Source organism: Heliangelus exortis, chromosome 6, assembly GCF_036169615.1.
Source record: "Heliangelus exortis chromosome 6, bHelExo1.hap1, whole genome shotgun sequence".
NCBI lineage: Eukaryota > Metazoa > Chordata > Aves > Apodiformes > Trochilidae > Heliangelus > Heliangelus exortis.
The window spans coordinates 38,141,566-38,157,237 of NC_092427.1; the positions used below are offsets into that span (position 1 = coordinate 38,141,566).

At 44.9% G+C, this 15,672-nt stretch overlaps 1 long non-coding RNA gene across 1 annotated transcript in view; it reads right to left on the reverse strand.

Annotated features, from left to right (window-relative positions):
• Positions 1-13,322, reverse strand: part of LOC139797921 (uncharacterized) — a 38,028-nt gene extending 24,706 nt beyond the window's left edge. The window contains exon 1 of the long non-coding RNA XR_011726620.1: positions 13,166-13,322. This is a non-coding gene — a long non-coding RNA (uncharacterized lncRNA). The remainder of the gene's footprint in view (positions 1-13,165) is intronic.
• Between the last annotated feature and the right edge of the window lie 2,350 nt (positions 13,323-15,672).

A 15,672-nucleotide genomic window follows, 5' to 3' on the forward strand; every position in this document is an offset into this window, starting at 1 on the left:
TGGGCTACAGACTGTGTGTGAGCAGCAACACAATTTCAGAGGAAACCAGACCTCATTAATCCTCCTGCTTGCCTGTATTATTGTTTTCTGTGAAAACGATGAGGATTACTAGGCATAGGTGGCTCAGTTGCTTTACCAACATGAAAAGGCCTGAACCAAACCACAAGAGGAGGATGAGAAAAGAAGTTCCAGTGCTCAGAAGCCATGTACTGTGTAACCAGACACAGTAAGAGGCACCAGCAACATAATTCCCACTCATCACGCTACACTGTGTGTGCTGAAAGCCTTGGAAAATAGGAGGGAACCTTGAGGGCACTCAGGGCAAGGGCTGCACCTCCATAAATCAGTGTGTATTTTTGGACATACCCGAGTTCAGCCACAGATTCTTCAATCCCCTGGGAAGCTGGACAATCCAAAACACCTTGTTACTGCACTGCAGCTTCCTGTGGAAGTGGTAACTCAGAACTGACCTCTGCACTCTCTAGAAACACAGCTTTCTGTTCTGCTTAGATCCCCACCGTAAGTGCCTAAAGACAAAGCAAGTGTCAGCCCCAAAACTCACGCCCTTCAGTCAGATCTCAGGCAAGGCCTGCGTAGAAAACTGAGGAAGCCACAGGCTATGCAGAAGCTGCCCTTGTGGAAGTGACTCAGGACTCAGATTCTGCTCCTGTTTGTGGCTTGAAAAGCAAGAGCCCACCTGGAGAAATGCCAGGCTTTTCACCCCCTATTTAAAGTCAACCTGGGAACAAAATTTGGTGTCCATGTGAATTTATCTGCTGCTGAAAAGGGGACTGGACAGTCTCGTTCTTCATTTGTGCAAATACTGCTTTTTTCAAGAAGCAAGCAGAGGGCAAGGCAAGGAGAGAATTTTGCTCTACAATTAGGAAGACCTGTGAGGCACAAGCATGACATCTTCATCAGGTGACAGGATGGTAATCTTGAACTTTTCCTATGGGGTAAGTCACAAGGGGACTGCTCATTCCCTTTCCTACCATGACTCAGGCTGGGATTTCCCCTAGTTCTGTTATTAGCCCAGTTGCTATTTGTCCTCCCACCCATTTTGTTGCTTAGGAGACTGCTAGTGATGAAAAAAACCACACAAACAAACAAAATAAAAAAAACCCAAGGCCCAGTCCTGCCACTGTGATCCCAAGTTACAGAAAGCTGAATGCTCTTGCCTCCTGGGACTGCCTGCACAGGAGGAACATGTTTTGCTAACATAAAGAGCTGCCAGGGAAGTAATTTTCCAGGCACAGCCACTGGGCTCTCCAAAAGCCAGGTAGTACAGATTAATTTTTCTACGTTTCTGAGGCAGAAAGAAGAGAGAAACAGAAGTTTCTCCAGCAGCAGAGTGCCAGTGGGCAATGATTTATGGGGCAGAGGGCTGGTTACATGACAGAGCCACAGAACAGAGCAGCAGTTTCACCGTCGTTACAGCAGGACTCTGCAGGCCCATAATAATCACACTTGCATCCCTGTGAAATACAGGAATAAATTCAGGGAGGCTTTTTCCTGGGGAAGCTCTGCTAAGCCTGTTTGCACACATTCCATCCCAGTCTGAACATGGTGTCCCAGGATAGCCATTGGCTCTTCTGTTCTGTTTTCATCAGATCTCAGCCTGCTTTGTAAATCTGGTCACCATCATTTCCCCTTCTCTCCTTACATTTTTATCCTCCCTCCACACCTTCCATTTTATAGAAGGTGAAACTGCAACCAAAAAAACAGGTCAGCAGTAAGAGGTGCTAAAAATTCCTGGACCTTTCTCTGGTCCTCTGATGGATGGATAGGACTCTAAAGAGAAACCAATGCTGAATGCTGCGAAATACTCGACACAGGCTGGAAAGGAGTCCTGAGTTACAAGTCCTGGCTCTTCTTCTTTTCTGTGTTTTTTTCAGAAGGACCAAAAGATGATTTCTTGATCTGGAGCTGAACTGCTATAGATTTCATCCCTCTTGAAAATTCTGGTGCTTATTTTTAGGGTCTCATCCACAGATTTAAGAACTTAATGTGAAGCTCATGTGCTTGACATGCTGAATGTGTGGGTTTCTGGCACATGTATTGAAAGAGTTGTGTTACAAATTGGCTTCCTGGGGCCTGAGGACTTTGGAAAAAGACTTATTAAGAGATATGCAGCATTAAAAAGCAGAACACCTTCAAAAAACTGCTGCTGTACAAGATGACTCATAAGGTGATACCTCTGATTTTGCTAGTAACACCAGAGGAAAAGCATGTCCCAGATCAAAAACAGATGCTGTGGAGTTGTTCCTGGGGAAGACATGACACATTTTACCAGGCTTGTTTCCTGAATAAAGTGGCAAGAAGGTAGATAATACCAGCATACTCAGTGCAAGGGGTAGGCAATGAAGGGTGAGTTCTTATGTCTTGCTCTAATGCTGGTACATCTCCCTTGGACTGCAGGAAAGTAGGACTGACACAATTAGAGCTGTCTTTAATTTCCTGCTTTCTCCTCCAACCTGCTGTTCCTATCTCTTGCTCCCTGTGCCTGGTCCTTTTAGAATCCCTCTCCAGGAAGCTTGTTCATGTCCTCTGATCTGTTTGCCTGAGCAGCCTGTGTAGCTGCCCACCTTTATCTAACACTTGGTTGCTGTCCAGCAGGGCCTCTGGAGGAGCTGGCACTTCCATCCATCCATCTGAAGCGTGCACAAAGTGAAAGGCTGGTAAAGCCCTCCCACTGGCTGAGGTGAGGATGTGAGAGGGGTTGTGTGTGAACCAAAAGATGTAATCAAGAAGGAACAAAGAGACAGAGGCATTTTCCTACAGGGAGAAAGCTGGTGAGGCTGCATTCAAAGGATGGTACTTTGAGTTCCATCAGGGAGGGACAACCAAGGGTTGAGGATTCCCAGGGAGGGTGGGAATATGGATCATGGAGCCCTGAGAAGCCCAACCTCCCTTTATTGTTAAGGTGGGAGGATTTCTGTATTGATTTCTATTTCTGTGGATCTTCAGACCAATAGCGAGGGGTCGAGGCCAGGCTGGACAAGGTCTGACAGTGACATTTAAAACGATGACAGTGGCCCTGCCAGAGGGCACACACCTCACTACCTGGTCAGCACATGGCACAAGGAGAGTGACACAGGACAGGGAGACAAATGGGGAGCAAAGCAAGAGCCAAGCCAGGGCACCCGAGCAGCCTTGCTGCTGTCACTGGCAGAGGCAAACACCCTGATGGATGCCTGCTGCAAGCTCTGGGGTCATGATGCTGGTGGGGGGTGGGAAGAGGATCTCATCTTCAGTGCCATCCTGCTTCAGCTACAGACATCAAGCAGCACAAGTTCAGCTCACACAAGTTCAGGAGTCCCCAGGTAACCCCCTGGAGCCCCCAGTACAAGCCCCTTGCCCCCATCAAGGGGAGGCACCTCCAGCAAGTAGGGGGGGCCTCAACCCCATCAGTAAACCCGAGAACACCTCAGATTTGAAAGTTGGGGCTTCTGGCTCCAGCTCCTGGACTTTGAGCTCTCCTCTGTCACCCCCCCTACTTGGGAACACTTCACATTCATTCTTTTTTCCACTGATTTCCAAAGTAAACCTGTGCCTCATCTTTTTAGATAATAAGCTCTTCAGTACCCTCAGTATAATCTTGTACATACAGCACCAAACATGACATGGCACCAGATCCCTGCTTTACTAATATCCCAATGGAGCCATAGATAGGGCAGAGCAAAGAGAAACAACTCCGTGAAGTTATGGGGAGCACAAAAGGGGTCAGATTTACCAACGTCCCATCAGCTTCTGCCATGAGGAAAGGGACAGCAGCATCTGTGGCAGCAGCTACCAAGGATATCCTTGGCAAGGGAGGGGAGATGGTAACTGTGGTTGTTGGTAAACTACAGAGATCAGGATGTCTCACAGCAACATTTCTTCCCTGTGCACTTTAGCTTCCCTTTGGACAGCTTCTAGCTTTGTTCCTGTGACTTGAATCAAATCAAAGCAGTCAGAACTGGGGCCACTTCTCTGTGCCCAATGCTTTGTTTTGGAAAGCTAGGGAAATACAGTGTCACCTCCATCTTGTCTGAAAGGGATAAAAGACATCACAGAGCTTTACATAGGCTCCTGCACCCCTGGGGACTGTTACTGCAGGGTTAAGCCCCATGTTTTAAAAATGGAGGTAAACTCGTGTGAAAAGTGCCTGGGGGCTTTTGAGCTGGTTTATAAAAATAGCTGCCTGAAGAAGAAAAAGAAGAGAAAAAGAAACCCTGAAAACAAATTCAACACCAAATAGTTTGTAGTGTGCCCATCTATTCCAACTAGCATGATATTAATAGAACACGCAACAGCAGGGAGTGGGAAAATAAACATATTTTCATGCACATAAAGGGACTGCCTAAATGACTCACAAATGCAAAAATAAATAAATGGCTCCCCACGATGATCTGAAACTATATTATATCCACAGAAACAACTTAGCTTCTTAACTGTAACCTGTTAAATTCACTCAGTTTTATTTGAGGCCATAGACAGATTGAGTGATCAATCTCTATTACCCTGAGCTTTTTTTTAATTCCATCCTTACAGTGCCATTTTTCTTCTCACGAGACATTTCAGTTCATTTCCCTGAGCCTTCTTCAGCTTCATAGCTTAATTTCAGACATACAGAAAAAAAAAAAAAAAAAAAGGCTCTCAAACATCCAAAGGGAAGTGAGCAAGTAAGTGCATGCTGTGCACAGGAGGGAATAAAAAATAGCAAAAAAAGGGAAATTGTTAGCATTGCATGTGCTGCACTTAGTGGATAAAAGTTCTGTATTCTAGTTTCATAATGGAGATGTTCAGGGTCAAAGAGGTGCTGTAATATCAAGAAGTGGGTGGGTTTTTCTGTCCTGTAGCAAACAGGTATTTCCCTAGAGACATGAAATGAGGACACAACAATTAACTCTCCCCTTCCTGGGGTGCTAATCACATCCTTAGCAACTGCACGGTCACTATGGCACCACCACCACCACCACCTTTTGCTCGAATCCTTCCTGATGCATCCTCCTGGCAACTTTGGTGCTGCTCAGAGCAGAGGTGAGGTACCCTTGATGGCACTGTGCTGCGGGGTTCCATCTGTCTCCACTCTGCAATATTGCCCTCTTGCAAATGAAAGGAGGCTAAAGAGGAAGGCAGGAGGTGCCTGGAGAATCTATGCTGTTTGCTGTTCAGCAGCACTGTGCAAATGACAAACACAAGGCTTCACTACAGCCTCTCTGCTCTAATAGTCTGAAATGTGGGGTTAATGAACTTTAGCTTTCAACTCCACTGAACCTCATTATACTGTAAATACCCTTTGTGTAACATCTCCTTGTAACTCAGCTGCCAAAAACAATAATGAAGCTATCAGAAAAAAAGAAAAAGAAAAAAAAGTTACAGTCTTAAAAACAAGCCAATCAGATTCATCTTTTCACAGCAAATATTCGTCCTGGGAGAAGCAGTGACAAATTACAGAGCCTGTAATGGAAAAATGCTGGATGTTGAGACACTGTGAATGCCAACAGAATCAGAAAACACCAGCCTGACAGTCTGCCCCTGATGGAGTCACTTGGAGTGGCTGCTGAATCTCTCCTGTAAGAAGTGCTCTCCCCTGCACTGCAGAGACAACCACTGGAACCAACGTCCATCCCCTGACCTGCTGGGGTTTGAGGCACTCACTCCCTCTGACTGCCTGGAGTGCTCCAGGGACACACAAGAGCTGCAGCTCCTGCCCTCTCTGTGTGAAGGGAGACCCGTGGGGGGGATGAAGTGGGGAAGGACAATTTATTCAAGACTCCAGCCCCTCGTTCTGAAACCCCAGTGTTCTGGTGCACAGGGAGGTTACCTTTGCATGCAGGCAGGAGGCAACACGTGTGTGCAGGAAGAAGGCAGATGCCATGTAACCCAAGCAGATGAAGTCTGTGTCAGGACACCACGCAGGTAATAGGATTTAGGGTGACCAACTTTTATTTTCACACGTGGGAGGGGACATTAAAATGGAAGGTATGGGCACTGAGAGGCTGTCAGCTGGAGTGGGAGTGTCAAGGGGCAGGGGCTGAGGAGCAGGTAAGTGCCTGGCTTTGGAAAGACTCTCAGAGTGGGCTCTTCCAATAATGTCAGCATTTATCATATACTGCTAATTGGAGGGTCTGGGTTCTCCCTCTTCCTAATTGATTGCTGTAACAACGTCGCCCTGAGTGCTGTGCACCACTGGCTGATTGCTGGGCAAACATTACTGGAGTGTCAATATTTGCTTTTTCCTAGAGCTATCCTTGTTTGAGAGGATATAAGTCACTTGGGATAATGCTCTGCTGCTGCTCTATTAAATACACATGAAAAGCATCTGGTACACTCACACTGTGGCACCTTTCACTTTTTGTTTTGCTCTGCAGTGAAAACAACCACTAAGTCAAATTGATAAAACCAAAAGATCAGGAAAAGTGTTTCAGAGGAATGGGATTTTACCTGTACTGTTGGTACCCCATGCCTGGGGCCCTGCATTCAGAACATTTACCCATTTCACACTCTCATAGCTGCTCTCTGTAACCACTGCATCTCTCTAAGTGCCCACCTCCTCTCCACCCTGCCAGCACCTTTGTCCTCAGGCTTTATCTTCATCTGGAAGTCAGCAACTTCACCACAGTTTCCTTCAGAAATTTGTGCAATGGGTACCCCCCTGTCCTTCATTAGTTCTTGGTGCTCCCATGGCACAAACTTACACCTCTGTGTTAGAGGTGAACATTCAGTGGGTAAAAGAAAGCCTGACTGTGTATCTGGACAGAATGAGGAGAAAAGTAGGTGGTGATTTCTTGTTAAACAAGAAGAAGGAATTATTTTCTGCTGCAGTCAATATATAATGAGGACTTCCAGTTCTTCCATGAGCTCATTTTTCAAATACCACCCAGCTTTTCTGTGTAGCCCAAGAACTTGAACAGTAATCAGCACAGTGGAGCTGGAGACAACCCCACAATTCCCAGTTTGGGCAGCTTACCCAAAAAGCCTTCACCACAAACTTTATGAAAAATACTATTCACTATTTACATGAAAGCTGCAGTACACAGAGCATGTTTGACGGGGTGACTGGGCTGCACAGCTGTGGAGCAGAACCTGAGGTGATCCTATTGGTCTGTTAAGCATCCAGGATACAGGTAACTGCATTTCACCCAGTGCTCTCTCAAGGCAGACAGAAGATCACTGTGATTTCTGGTAATGAAACGCCTGGAGAGTCTCCTGCTGCTCTTGGAAAGAAGATAGAAAAAAAGTGGATTGCAAAATCCAAATGCTATGGGCTTGGCTCCCTGATGTGCCTCAAGAAGGGGTTGTTTGGAAGTCAATTGCATATTTCAGATCTAGACATGCACACCACAGGACCAGAAGCTTTGAAAGGACAGCTTTGTTACCCATGGTTGTTTTGCTAACTTCAATGCTTTTTCCTTCATCCTGCTCTATAATCAGGATAGAATTTGAGATCTGAGAAGAAACTTTTGCCTGTTCTGCACTAGAACTCAATTTTATAGGAAATGTTAGCAAGATTCTGCTGAATAGGAATTATCTTGTAATTAAACTGACTGGTAACCCCTGGTCAGTGTAAGTCCTGGTTTTCCTTTTCTGCATAATCTGAAGACAGTGAGAGCCTCTCCCAGCTCCAGTTGCAGAGGGCAAGTTCAAATATGAAAGCTCATGTTTCCAGCTCTCTGTCCACTCCTGGGATGTTCAGCTCTTTGAATGACCATCACAACACCACAAAATAGCTCCTTGCTTCAGGTTTTCACTCCCTCTATGGCAGAGCAGAGCTAATGGTCCAGATTCAATCAACAAAAGCATTTACATTTCAAAATAGAGTTGCTCAGTTGGCAATTTGTTAATTAGTTCTCAAGCATTCTCCCTTTATCCTCTTGTGCTGCAGCTCCAAATAGACCTGGCTGCAGCCACAATCCTCCCAGCAATAAGAAACCTGAGGAAATGTCATCTCTGAGTCCTATCTTGCTCCAGGCTCGATTTATGCCAATCTGGTGATTTCAGAACTACTCCTGATTCACCTAAGGGCAAATGTCTTGTAAATGTCTTTATATACCACACTGTCTTACTTTTCCTAACCAGTTTTTACTCTCCATTGCTGCATGAAGAATGTCTGCAAAACAACTGCACATCTCAGCTTAAGCCTCTCTGCCCCTTTATTTTTTAACAGTGTTGTTCTTCCACTCCAGAACTCCTAATAACTGAGGTCAGGTTCACATAAAAAGTTATTTATACTTCTTTATAACTCAGTGCCATTTTTTTCCTTGATTCTCACCTTTCTACCCAGCTATACAATGGTACCAGAATATAAGACCATTATTATTTTTTTCCTAGCATCCAGATACTTAAAAATGAGGATGAATGTGAGGAACAAGGATCTGTTCCCAGTTTCTGTACTAATAAAATCAGAAATACATGTGCTGGGTTTCACAGCCTTCCCCAGCAGATTCCTCACCAACTGGACAACTCCACCAATGAGTCCCCACTGTTATCAGTTCTCTCAGCAGACAAAATCTTCAAGATAAGATGTTTTAGGAAATAAAATCAGGATGCTCTACTCAGCACACAATTTCCTCTTGTATCTCAATTTTGCAAGGCACATAAGTGTGTGCTTAATTTCAAGTACATAATTAATCACCTCTTTGGGAATAATAAGTCTTTCCTGAACTGGAGGCCATAGCTTTTCTTCTGCAGCTCTATAAATGACTGCTATCTTTTTCTTGCATTTTCTTTTTATGTTTTTGTTCTTTTTTCTCTCTCCCCCCCACCTTTTTTTTTTTTTCTCCTAACCTTTCCCATTTTCTTTTTTCACTGTTATATATATCTGTGCAAAGTTCTTTTCCCTAAATATGGTGGGTGAGGAGGCAACTATTTAAATAATAGCAGGGGGAAACAGTTATAAAAATAGCAGCACATTCCCAAGTTTTTAGCAGAAATTTGTTCTTCTGAACCACCTCAATTTCTCTGGAAGCCTAAGGCTAAGTACACACGAGACTGAACCTGTTTTTTTATTGATGTTTGTCTTCTATAAATTAACTGCTTAACTATGTTTTGGAAAACCAGAAATTAGCACCTAGAGCCACACAAATATCCAGTAAAACAACACAGAGAGGAAGAACTAGAACTGCCACGCCAACTTCACTCTTCCAAGACATCTTTTGAACACCCATCTAATTTTAAGTGTTTGTCACCATGGTAAAAAATGTTCCTGCATGTTGCAACTGTGGAAATATGTTGCCAATACTTAAAAATATTACATGATCCTCCTGTTTTAATCAGACATTTAGAGCCTGCATGTGCTGCCTGTAAAGCCATGGCAATGATTCTGATGTTCACAGAAACATGATCCAGCCCTGGGGCTGGCTGAAGTTGTGATCCTGGAACAATATTCTGTAAATGTGATTCATGACTTGGAGGATTTCAGGGTGGGTGTACTCCACTTGAAATACTTGAAAGGAGTCTAATCACTTCCTTAATCTTATGTGCTCATAAGGGTTACTCATGAAGGTTCATTCTATCTCAAGGTTTCCAGCTTGACAGTCTGAAGGAGGCATCACCCTGAAGAGCATCACTTGGTAGCCAGGCTTGACAGGCACTGCACTAATTGCCTGTCTCTGCAAAAACCACTCATCTGATTAAAACTCCCTGATTAAATAGATGGTTCCCTAGCACAAAGAAAAAATTAGGAAGGGGGGTTAATTAATTTTTTTTTTCATCCTACTACTATTTATTTTCTCCCCGACTCCTTCTTCCATACTTTTAAGAAACATTCATCCTCTCAGAACAGTTTATCAATAGCAGAAGCATCCACAACAGATAGGCTGGAGGAGACTCTGATCCACTTCCACTATTGAGACAAAACTTCCTTTGATACCACTGACTCTGACCCTGAACTACACACTTGTAGCTGACTTGTCAGAGCTCAGCTGATGGGAGAGCTACAGAAAATCTGTTCTGAACCACTTCAGTTCAATCTGCATATTTGTGGGATTTGGTAGAGAGCCAGCAAGACTAACCTAGTTATGGAAAAAGAATTAGACATTTGGCCAAATTATTTTCAAATACAAATAATCTTTGCTGTGAATATGAAGATCCAAGTGTGGTTTCTTTGGTTTTTACTTTTGCATGCCATTTGGTGGCTCTGTCCCTACAGATTTCTGCATATGTTTGACCTAAACCTCTGTGGAGTAGCCCCCTGCCCCTTCCTTCCAAATTTTAATATTGGCAAGCTACTCTTTAGTATGCTTCTCACCCAGAGGAGGTTGCTTGGAGTTATACTGCAGTCTCATCTACTCCTAATACACAGATGCTTCTTGTCTGCCATTAATAAATACATTGCTACCTGACTTTCTTTACCTACTAGAAATCTCTTATATATGTGCATGAAATGGCATCTTGCAGCTGCTAAACCCTCTTCCTTCCCCTCACTGTGACATAGCCTGTCCTTCCTCTACAGATTCTACTCCAGATCACAATATCCCACTGAGTTCTGACACTCCCTGATGCTTCAGAAATACCCCTTCCATCAAGTTCTCCTTCCACTGGCACACACTCTGCTTTCACCTGTTATTATTTTTAAGCTTGTGGTCTGCAGACATTGTTAGCATTTATTTTGGGCCATCTACCTATTTTTAAACAACTCCTTTCACTGCTTCAGCACACACCACTGTGATTCCTGTTTAAGTTATCCTCGAGGTCATCCCTGTTCCCATCTTTCAGAACTGGATACACACCCAAGATGCTGAGGGGGGGCAGTGATGGTGGGAAGGAAAAGCAGCAAGCACTCTCACCCCACGTCCTACCCAGTGCAGAGAGTGATGTGATGAGGTCAGAGATGTGTGGCTGCAAACCCCTCTCCATAATTAGATCAGGGATACATTTTCCCTTGGAAATGCTCCCTCTTTATCATCAAGACATTTCAAAGCTCACTTCTATTTTTTAATTTTTTTTTTTTTTTTTTTTTCAAAGCAGTGGGACAGCTGATTTTTCCTAGCAATTTTTTCCCTGTCATGAAAATGATAATGAAAAGCAATTTCTACTCTGAATCTTTTTCACTTATTCCATTACTGATTTTTCCATTGGCTCACAGGAAATGGTGAGAAAGGGTTTGATTCTTTTCTGTGGAAAAAAAAATACGGGGAAACCTTTTCATGCTTTTTGTAGAAAAAGAATAATTTTTTATCCAGCATTTTTCTTGCAATAGTGTATAACATTTCTTTGAAAAGCCATGTCCCAGTTTCCATTTCAACTTCTTTATTCTCTTCTGCTACTGAAAAGGCTGCAGATGGAAGGGGGGAAGCAGGAACTCCCTGTATCCATCAGGCCTGCCCATTCCATGGCTGTATTTATTAGTTTCATTAAAACCACACTGAGTAGCCCTGGCTCCTCAGCTCTGCACTCCCACACACTCCCAGCTGCCTCGCTGTCCCCCTCTCATGGAGTTCTCCAAACCTCTCCTAGCTCCAGATTCCACATGAAACAGGAATCCAAGGGGACACCACACATTTTTAGGTCTTGCTGGAAAGATTTCACACAGCTTGACTGCTCAAGGTGGACTGATCATTAACTTTTCCTTTTTTTTTTTTTTTTTTTTAAGGAGAGACACAGGAAGAAAAAACAAAAAACTGAGTGAAGCTTGGAAAATGCCTCCATTGTTACTGCCATTTGGTAATCCGTGACATGAATGCAGGTTTAACATCTCCCCATCACATTAAACCCTGATTTTGTAGGAAAAGCAGCACACTGGGCTGTCCTCTTACAAAGGGGCAGTTCTTGGGGAGGATTGTTAATTTGCTACATCATTAATCCTGCAGCATGGGATGGCTCCCTGAAGAAAACCTTATGCTCTCTATATGCCTTCTCTTGTTCTTAATAGAATCAGAACCATCTAGAAGATCAAAACCATGACAGGAACTTGCTCCTTTTGGGGCAAAAAGAATGGGTGCCTACAGAGATATCAGAATTATACTGGCTGTCTAATAGCATTCTTGTTGGTGTTTCATTACAAAAAAAAAAAAAAAAAAAAATCTAACTCATTATATGACAAAATGTAAAAAGTTTGAGGGCTGAAAATTAAGGCTGCAGTATGAAATCTGCAGTTGGAAAGCTACCCAGTAGCTTTAATGGCCTTTAGAGCAGATCTCAGCCTAGGGTCAACTTCAGGGAGAGGAAATTTTTTCTGTATTCAGCCCTGAAGAGTGATTCATAAAAATCCATCTCCTCAGACACCCTGGGGGCAACACAAGAATGTGAATATCCCTAAACACATGTGTACAGATACAGAGGCACGTGTGGGGAGAAACACAAGGAGCAGTAATCATGCTGCAAGCTGCCAGCACACAAAATAGATGTTAGCCTGGTTCCTCATAGATGTGTGTGTCCACTTCCACAGCTGGTGATCCCTGGCACAGCCAAAGGCAGTTAGCATCAGTAACCCTCAAATTTCAATGGTGCAGAGTCTGTTTTAGTCCTCCACTTCAAGTAGTTCCTCAGGCTCAGGTGTGAGGCATGTGGTATGAATCATAAAGCAAGAATCATAAACTCCCTTGTGCAAATCAAGTATTTTCAACATATTTTTCCCTGAAACCAAACCAAACCAAACACATGGCAAACAGAAACTTACTCTTTCCAGAAAAATCAACACACAGACCAAAAAAGTGACTCCATGCCTTACAGAAAATTGGTTGCTATGCCTATAAACAAAGGGTATTGTGACCAGTGGCTACAATTACACAGATTTGGTTTTGGTTGAGGAGAGAGACCCTTCACAACTCAGTGTCCAACTCAACTCAAGTCCTCTACAGACCAGGTTGTAAATTCCTCGAATTTGGATTTAGCACAGAACTCAGAAATAACACAATAGTCCAAACCATCCTCCTTGGACTTGGCTACTGTCAGTAAAAAGCCTCTCCCCACTGCTCATTGCTAATAATTTAACATCTGTGGGTGGCGTGGACTCTCCCTACTCACCCCATAGCGGAAAACAGCATTATCCTTTCACAGCAGAACTACCCCAGCAGAATGTCTTACACAGATATTAACACCTTCCTGTGTGTCTCCTAGAGTCATGGAGCCAGTGAATTCCATGGGCTTACTAGTGCTACATCACAGCATACAGAGGAAAGAGATGTGCAAATCACTAAAGCTGAGCCAACACAAGATGATGATATTGGGTTAAATTTACCTGAAACACCCGCTGTGGTACAGGCAGAACGTGGCACTTCAAATCCTGGTGGAGTTCCTCACCATACAGCTCTACCTTGCTGTATTTAAAAGCAAACTTCAGCTGAGGTTTTCGTTGCATGTTTTGTCTTCAGTGTCCTTCTCATCATTTTCTGTTAAAAAAAAATCAAGGAGGCATTTAAATCTGAGTGTGCATTTCTCTATTAAATGGACACAAACACACAGGCAGTTTTGCCACAGTTGTTGACCTCCGTTCAAGCTGGTTTCCTCTGTGGAGAGAGGGGCCCTCTGAAGAGTGAGGGACAAGTGGCCAAAACCCTTTTGACACAGTGACTTGCTGCCAGTGATTTCCAATTAATATGGGGCACATTCCCCCCTCAGTATGCGTTCCCACATAATTCCCACTAACATCAAAGGGAAAACTTCCCTCCTGAACTTTGCAAGGGAGCAGCTACTCAGGGGCTGAACCAGATTGCTCAGCTTGTGGACATTTTTTTCAGCTGCCCACCACAATGCACTCACCTCCTTTTACCTGCTACCACCATGCACATTTAGGATGAGGAGAAGGATGAAGTCTGCCCAGCCTGGCAGCCACCCTGGCTGCTGCTGGCACAGACACCACCTTGAAGCTTCTGCACCAGGGTGGACATCTGAGGCAGCAAGCTGGAGCATCCTGGCTGCCAGGGGCTGTATTCTGCTGCCTTTTCACCCCACACATCAACTCAGTGGGGGCAACACCTGATCACAGCTCCCGTGAGCCCCTCCTGCTCTTATCACAGACAGCTGTGGCCATCAGAAGGGCCCATCAGCAGCTGCTGGAGAGAATGGTGCTGAGTGGGAGGGCTGGGGGCATTCACAGGGACCAGTAAACACACAGAGACAGCTGGGGCCTGCTCTGTCCCTCTGTCTGGCTCAGCATGGCTTCTGTCTCACACCACAGAAATCTCTTCCCTTTCCCCACGCCATCTTCCCAGGCAGGGTCCATGTCTGGGCTGCCTCTGGGCACCTGCTAGCCTTGAGCTGTGCTGTTTGGGGTGTCTGTCAGGGCCATACCAGCATTTTAAAATTAGGGACAAATGGGCTATGGCCCTGTTGAGTTTATTAATTAAAATACAGCCTGTAGATGCCCAGGTGGGTGTTTTTTACCTCAGCGGGAGGTCAGGCCCCTGGCATCAGAAGCGCTGAGAGAAAAGATGAAGGCCCAAGAGCAACCCCCATAAGAAACACGACAGCATTTTATAATTCTTTGGTTACCAGCACTGTGAAAATAAAACTCTTGTGGCCCAGCTTTGCAAGAGGGACCCCAAAAAGTATGGGATGAGGCCAGAGGGTGACAGAACCACTGTGGGGGGAGAGGGCAGCATGGCTCCCACACAGCGGTGAAGGACCCACCTGACAGGAAAACATTTCTTCTCCTTCCATCCCTTCAGCATCAATGCTCTCGTTGTCACCGCCACAATCCTCAGCTGCTCAGGGGCCGAACAGGCCCGCCGCTTCCCGCCGATCCCAAAAAGCTCCTGAGGGGAGAGGGTGACTGGGGCGGCAGCGCTGAGGGGCGGGAAGGGGGGAGGCGCCATCTTGTGCCGCCCCTGCCTCGCCTCAGCCTCGCGCTCCCCTCAGCGCCCTGAGCTCACCCTGACCCGGAGAGAAGGTTTAATTTATCGTCTATAATTCAGTCCTTACAGCCCTAAGCCCAAAATAAGAAACAATAAATAAATAAATAAGAAAAGCCCCTAAATTTGTAGATTTAGTGTGAGTCGAAATCCTATTTGCAGTAGGAATTCTGCACTAAGAACTCCATTTGTACCTACATTATAAAAATACTTCAATCTCCAAGAAAGAGACCATTTTTTTTTCAGTCACAGCAGCTCTGTGACTACTGACTGACTGCCTCACTCACTTGTGCTCTGTCACACCAAGATATCAGTGACACAGTGAAGCAGCCTCAGTGCTGGGCAGTTTTGACCATTTTGAACACAACCCCAGCATTTTGAGCGCTCAAGAGCTGCTCTTTAACATACACCCAAACTCTACAAATTCTGTCCATTGTCAGACACCTGGTACAACCTGAGTGGCCAGCGTTGCCTGGGTCTCTTGTCTCCCAACTCACCAGGTGGCTTTCCAGAGATGCTTTGAGATCAGCACAGCCCCTTTTCCATCCATCTCATCCCCCGGAGCGAGTCACCTCTGGACGTGTCTCTCTTCATTAGCTACAGAGGGAGCACAAATGAGCAGGTTAGAAGGGTCATCTGCTTCTGGATGCACCTGTCAGGAAAGGGGATCCTTTTTCTGTCTGTCTGACACAAGCGGCCCAGCAGAGCCAGAGATAAAAGCTGGGAAGGTGGCAGCAGATGAACCTGCAGGATGCCCGTTTGCAATACCCTTTGGGGATGCTGAGCACAGGACAGACCAGAACCAAAAGGGACAGCAGCCTGACTGGAGACAGTCACTTCACTCTGTGCCACGGAATTGTGCTCCAAGTGGCTGTTTTTACTGCCTAAAGACATT